General features: G+C 38.6%; 1 protein-coding gene across 1 annotated transcript in view; it reads left to right on the top strand.

Annotated features, from left to right (window-relative positions):
• The first annotated feature begins 3063 nt into the window (after positions 1-3063).
• Positions 3064-7636, top strand: part of glceb (glucuronic acid epimerase b) — a 68787-nt gene continuing 64214 nt past the window's right edge. Inside the window, exon 1 of the mRNA XM_084353274.1 lies at positions 3064-3245. The gene's annotated coding sequence lies outside the window, so the exon portion shown is untranslated. The remainder of the gene's footprint in view (positions 3246-7636) is intronic.

Genomic DNA, 7636 nt, shown 5'->3' with positions numbered 1-7636 from the left:
GCTCATGCCTGTAGGATGCACACGCTGCCCTTTGCAGGCTCTGTCTGCTTGGTTGTTTGTATCACAAACCACTGCATCACAGTGGACTTAAATCTTGTCTTTCAGAACCTCTTCGTCTTTGGTCAAGGTGAACAACTGTATGTGAACATATGTATAATATATTCTCAACCACCCAGTACACCATAACAGGATCAGTAAGGTAAAATAAACCATCATATATTATGGAATATTGAGGAGGGAAAGTTACTCAGCATGTAAACATAAACATGTGATACAGTACATAGTGAAGATGTACAATCAGGTCCTCTGATAAAACACCAGATTTACATGTTTATGCTTAAAAATGATATCAGATAGGTCAAATGCTTTGTACAGCCTAAAGTTTAATCAGAACAACTTGAATGTCTCATTACCAGAGCATCAGGGATGAACAGACCATGAATGTCTGTGCACAAAATGGAAATGGCAATGCAGCCAGTGACTGTTGAGATATTCATATCCAGACCAACCAACAGACAGACAATGCCCTGCCTGGAGCCATGCCGTCATATGGCTAAAGGCTCATCACTGTGCACGATACTAAGAGTTTCAGTTTGATTGCAGTGTCAGCTATTTCTTTTGCAGTGCATATGGAATACAAAAAGAAGAGAAGCTTGCAGCTTCGGCCGTAAACTATCCCCATGAGACCACCAGCAGGCTGTGAATCTATACATATTGGTTTTAATGAGCATCCTCGACCAGGACCTCTGCAGCTTCTGTGACAGCATTACTGGCAGTCAACTCAAAGTGAAAGTGTGAGAACTCTTACGCAGCTTTTTCAAAGGCAAGATGTTGCCGTCTTGCATCATGCACATGCTGTACCCTGAGGTCTTTTTGCCTGTGATGATATCATCTTCCTTTATTCATTTGCATGGTGTGTTTCATGAGGTTTGGCATCAGCATGTGTACTGTAGAGCGGGGAATGTCTCTTTTATTTAAGTCTGTGCTGAAATACCCTCATCCAGCCTCATGCAAAAGACATAAGACCTCAAAGAAAGGCTTGAAATTGCACTTTATCTAACACATTTCAGCATTTCAACAGTGTTTCCTCACTCCTGTCAAAAATACTGCAGTGCCTTATTCATTCTCAATAACTTGGGACAGGTGCATTTATCCTAGTGTTCTTTTGCCAGGGTTGAAGGAAGCTGTAGGACACAGTGGATAAGAGGGAAAGGAGATACTGGGCTGGTCACCAGTCTGTCACAGGGCCGATTTCACATTTAAAATCAGAACAAAGGATACATTATTCTCCACTGGAATCAGCCGAATTCGCCGTTTGAATCCAGTTTCCATTGGCTGTCGGTCTTCTTACACACAGTGCCAAGGAACAAATGTACAGGAAGAAACACATAGACACAGAGCTAAAACAAGGACAGCAGAGCCAAACAAAGACAAGTAAGCATAAGCATACAGTCTGTGGAAAGGGAAAATAAAACACTGCAAGGAAGCCCACACAAAAATTTGTACAACAAGGAAACTCTGCACAGGAATTACAAGTCAGGAATGAAAATCACACATCAACTGCAATCTACAGCATACTGCTATTACTTTCCGAACAATGGCAATTTTGAAAAGACGTATTTCATTCACTGAAAAACATAAAGAGAAGCAATGCTGCCTCTTGGCAGGTTTGTTTTTGTGAGAATCTTCTATCCCTGCCACAGATATCGCCTCTCTTTGCAGGATTTAAAATTAATCAGCATGGTGGAATGAACAACCTTGGTTTATCACTAAAGGTAGACACTTCCTTGACGTATTGGAATCAAGCTTGACATGGTGAGTCTTTTCAGTTGGACATATACAAAGAACAGGGCCTGAACAGAGTGAATAATGCATTATGGTGAGAAATAGAAGTGAGATGTAAAGCAATGCAGAAAATAATGTCAGAATGCTATAAAGAGCTATAAGAAAGAAAATTACTAATGTACATAAATAATTGTTTTCATGAACTAATTAAATGCTAATCTCTAAGTGTTTTTACCCTTGCAGTCCATTCATACAATCACATATTCTACACCATGACTGCCCAAAGTGGGGCCATGGGTCAGCCTAGTTTCTAGTGATAAACAACTACAATTTAATTAAAGCATTTTTATAATCTTCAATGCAGTTTTATTTTTTGTAAAGGTAAAAATGCTCTTTAAATATCTATGATCCCTAATTATTAAATATTTTTCAGAATCTGTACAAGAGGAGCAAGGCTTTGTGCAGAAAGTCAGTCAGTTAAGGGTACGTGGAATCCAAGTAACATTTGGCACCCCTAGACACCCCTTGGGTGCACCCCTGTATCTGCCATATAATTTACTTCACAACAAAAGAAAATGTGTTTTGAAAAAGGGTTTTGACACAAGATTAAGAAATTCTACATACATTAAAATAAATATATATGGACACAAGCTGATATAATACGATCACGATCAGCAGACTGGCTTCAGGTTTCCAACGGTAAATATTGCGATTGGGAAGTCTACTTTAAGATTTAAGATCTCCATTTTAGTGGAATAATTTACAACAGATCCTGAAGTTCACTTCTGTAAGTATGCACTTTAGTATGGTTTTAGTTATTGTACTTTTGACTAATACATTGGTGCTTGTGACTAAATTACATCTGTAGATATATTGATTATATATTGTTCCCTTGTTATCTTTTTAAAGTTGTGTTGTTTATTATAATGTAAATTCCCTGTTCCTGTATGTTCCTAAAATTAGGTTGAGATTATTTGAATGGATAGATATTTTTCTATAGTTGTGTTTCTTTAAAATGTTTTTAAAACCGCATTTTGGCAAGCTCAACACAGGTGGATATGATATTTCATTTATTATTTATTAATTCCATAATTTTATCCAATCTTATTTCATTTTATTTTACAATGCACCGACTTTACCAAATTAAAAGCCTTTCCCAAAAAGCACCAACAAAACAAATGCTTGGCTCCAGCCGGATAATTTGATTGGCTCGTAGATATCGCCGAGCTCTCGTCCTTTCTCGCGATACTGAAGATCCTTCCCAGTGAGAGGCAGATCTTAAAGTACATTCAGTTGCTGTTGTGGCTGGGAGGCAGCACAGTCAGTCAGTCTCTTTGGTTGAACCCTTATTCAGCCTGAGGTGAAACGGGAGTCTTTTAAACTGCCCGACCAACCGAAAACAACACTTGCCGCTGTCCCTGAACAAACTCCGACTCTGCACGACACCTTTAATCCCGCAGGTAAGGTTGCTAACGTTACGTCTTGTTGGCTCCCTCTGTCCAGACACTCATATGCAGTGCTAGCTGATATTTTCAGTTCAGTTTCACATCAGCAAAGCAACATTTAAATCCCACCTGTGTTAGTTTCCTCTCTTGTCACACCTTCCCATCGTGAAACACTTTACCGCTAAGTCTTTAATACAACCTTGAGCTTATCGGGTTGTGTTAACTGAACCAGAGGGGGATTGCAGGAACTTCAAAGCTCACTGTTGACTGTCTGTCTCTGGAATGCATACCCCATGTTAGCTTGTATGCTAACGATACATCTGCTTAGTATAAAGTAGCTGTTGGCTGGCTCACTAGCTAGCTGACTAAGTCGCCTGCCAGCTTAATACAGAAATATCAGCGTTTTACATTGTTGTCCTCTCGGAGAGGTTGTGATGAGGTGGCTACGCGAGGAAGCCATGACAGCTGGCTCCTTTTTTGTGTGAATGGACCAGAAACTGACAAACTTAACTTGTGGCACTGGTTAGCTAGCCATCTGTGGCAGATGGTTTCCTGTAAAATCATGTTGTTACATGCGAGATATTTTAACATAAGTGCTGCGTTTCATTGCTAGTTTCCTCTGGTGTCTAACGGATAGTGTCTCTTTCTGATGTGCAGTAACTTCTCCATCCTCAGAGATGTTTTCCTTCCACCTCCACGCGGCACACATTTCTGAAGCTGTCCTGTTATTACAGACTGAAGCTAAAGTACCACTTTTGGGCAATTTGCTTCTGGGAAGACAGCAATCGGAGATGCAGTGACACTAGCTTTACTTTTGGTGGTCAGTACCACCCTTGATATCCATACCAGTCCTTCACAGTGGAATCCCTTTACGTGTTGGTAAAGACACAGCTGTTGCATTGTGTGTGTGTACATTGTGAAGCATCAGCTGTAGTTGGCAGCAGATTATTTTCATGATACTGACATTTTCTGTATGCCCATATCCTCTTAAATGTCCACCAAAGAAGATACAGTAGAACTGTATTTTTATAAATAGATAGAAGTTTTTCTTGCATATGATGCTGGGCTTCCTTGGTTAAATAGGAAATGATTTAGTTAAAATGTTCTATATGTACGTACAAACATGTAGTTTGTACGTGTGCAAACATACCAAATTCAAATAAAAACCTTCAATGAAAGTGTGTGGCATTAGTTACAATGTTTGAAATTACAAGCAATGAATAAACTGTAAGGTGCTATTGTAGAAAAAAACCAAAAAAAAACCCAACCCAAATGAAAGTAGAAAATGTAATTTGAAAATAGTTGTAATAGGAATTTGAGATATGTGATAATACTCCCATGTCAGTGTCCAGCAGAGAGAGTGTACATTGTTTTACTAACGACCAGTGGATGGAAGGCTCTCTTGCATTGTTCAGTGGTGCACCTTGGTTGTGTCAGTGTATTTGCTGAAGGAGCTCTGACGTTCATTACAACAGGCTTAAAGGGAATGAGAGTAAAAAGCCACAACTGGGCAATAAACAGTTTGGTGCATCATCATGCTTTTGTACAGAGAAAAAGATTTGAACATTTGCCACTGCTTAATATTATGCTAGATGGATACAGGTGTTCTTGTGCATTTTTATGGCACAAATATTGTAAATTTGGGAGTTTAAAAAAGCTGAAAAGAATATATTGGCTGATAGTAATTTCTTTTACAAGCATAGAACAATAAAACTGCTCGTTCAGTTGATATTTTTTGTACATCTTGTGACTGAGATGTACTGACTTGGACCTATTGTCAGTTGAAAAATCAACATGTCTCCATTTCTAAATTAGCCCAAACATACACTGATATAATTCTGTACTGTAATTTACATAGGCCACATACCTCATTTTGTCATATACCATGCTTATTCCCATAAAAGCTTTTTTTGATAGACGCTGTGTAGCTGAATTCATTTGGTGGCAACAGAAGTAGTGTATGATTTTTCATTTTTTTTATCGTCTTGCAGTGCCTATGTCTTTGCTGGTCTGCACCTTGCTTTGTGTAAGATCTCTGAATCTGTGAATTCCTCACAACAAACAGTGTTAAGAATTGTCTGTGGCTCATTTTGTGTCCTTGATTCAACAAGTAACCTCAAACAAAGTCGAGTGAATGAGTCTAGTTCCAAATTGTAAAGTTGAATTTTTCTACACAAGGTCTTTCATCCTTGTCAAACTGCTATGACTTGAATTTCTAACTAAACCACAGGCTATAGCAAGTTTTTTTTTTTTTTTTTCAGTGGGTGATTACCAAATACCTTGAATGCTTCACATTTTGCTGAAGAGCCAGCTGAAACATGTTTAAATGTTTGTCAAATTCCATTTCTCTAATCACATGCCTACTTTTCTCTTAAACATGCCTCAGTATGTGTCTATGCACAAACATAATTTGATTATGATCAATTGACTTAGGTTGATACACTGACTATAGAGATTGTCATGTACAAGCCGTACTTTGATCACATTTCAGAACTGTGTTGCACTCATCATCAGAGTAAGCACAACCTGATTGGCCCACCTGAGTTTTTGCTTATACATTGAGGTTATTTCAACATGTAAATGTCTGACAGGGCTCAACACTACCAGCTTCCAAGTTTTGACCACATCAATCATTTAGTTTCATCTGTTTGATGCTGTTAACAACATTTTTTTTTGTGTTAAAATGTCTACGAACCTCCCAGCATGGGTGTGTAGTTTTCTACATGGACAAATGCAAGTTTCATTGTTACACTGATTTCACACGGTCATACATGACAGTATGTAACTGAATTCTGAAAAAGTGGGAACATCAAAACATCAAAGATGGCCTTTTAAAGGGAGAGTTGAGTTGAGTCCTGCATGAAACTGCTCAAAGCAAGGTCTGTGAATTATCATGAGTAACTGGGGCATGATTTCAGGAAAGAGACATTGCTGTTGAGTTTTTCCAATGTATTTTTTTGGTGCTTTAAACACCACAAGCCAAGTGTCATCTAGTTCCATTAAAAAGAAAAAAGGCAGACAGCTCTACAGACGATGTCTCCAAAACATGGCATCTCACAGCAAAGCAATCTAAATAGATAAATAGCACTGTAGGTAAAAGGACCAATATGTTATTTCCTTTTTGAGTTAAATTTATGTAAAAATTCATTCCTGACCTTGGAAATATTGAGGAAGACTGTGAGATGTGATTCAAAGTCCAAGAAATACAAATAGGCCTAATAAAATGTTAAACTGAAGTATGTGTTGTCATCATCCAGAACATTCATTGCTCCGGTTGTAACCTATGACATGATGGCAGCTGTTGTTTCAACTTTGGCAACCAACATTGATCCCTGGCAGCCAGCCTGGCTACCATCTTTAAAACTTGCCGTTGGGCACTGTGTGGTGTCATTTGGTGCTCTGAATTTACACATGAACCAGAAAGGCAGTGGAGTGAAGCAGATGCAAAGTAGGTTTTCCCAGAGTGGAAAGTGAGGAGGAAGACATACACAAGCAAAGAGTGATAGTTTTCATTGTATGGACAAGAAATGTATTTTCATGTATTTATGTTTAATATTAATCTTCATATTGTGGTGCTATTAGTACATTTTTTGCAGGCTGCCACACATCCATCCAGACATAAACAATGATCAAATAAATTGACTCTTTTGATGCCACTGTGAGCTGTGTAAACAATCCAAATGAGCAGTTTCTTTAGTAAATGTTATGCTATAGTCATATTTTACATGGTACAGTGTGCATGTAATAATGCGTGTTTTTGCAGAAATATCTTTACCTTGATAGGTATATCTCTGGCACACTCTCTTTGTCTCCTACATCCACATAATCTTTACACTTATCTTCACATTTAAGGCTTCACATATAAAATGCACACCCGTACACACATTCTGCAGATATTCACACTCTGAAATGAAACACTTCTAATACAGTGAGAAGGTCCTGGTTTCGAGACCCAGCTGGGGCAGGGAATTTCTGTGCAGAGTTTGCATGATCTCCCCCGGGCCTGCATGGGTTCTCGCCGGGTAGTCCGGCTTCCTCCTACAATCCAAAAGACATGCAGGTTAGGTTAATTGGTCACTCTAAATTGTCTGTAGGTGCGAATGTGAGTGTGAATGGTGTGTCTCTATTACTCAGCCCTGTGATAAACTGTCCAGGGTGTACCCCACCACTCACCTGATACCCCGATTACAGATAATGAATGAATAAATTGGAATGAATATGAAATGTTGGGTCTCTGTAAATAAATGACTTTCAGGAGTATGGTCTAGACCTGCTCAATTTGGAAAGTGTCATGAGATGACTTTTGTTGTGGATTGGTGCTATACAAATAATTGACTTAATTCATGTGTATATATGGTGAAGACACAGTTTATGTGATCTTTTCGGTATGTGTGATCATATGATGC

The sequence above is a fragment of the Pagrus pagrus genome, assembly GCF_965226575.1.
Source record: "Pagrus pagrus genome assembly, chromosome: 1".
Lineage (NCBI taxonomy): Eukaryota > Metazoa > Chordata > Actinopteri > Spariformes > Sparidae > Pagrus > Pagrus pagrus.
This window is presented reverse-complemented; position numbering and strand designations above follow the sequence as displayed.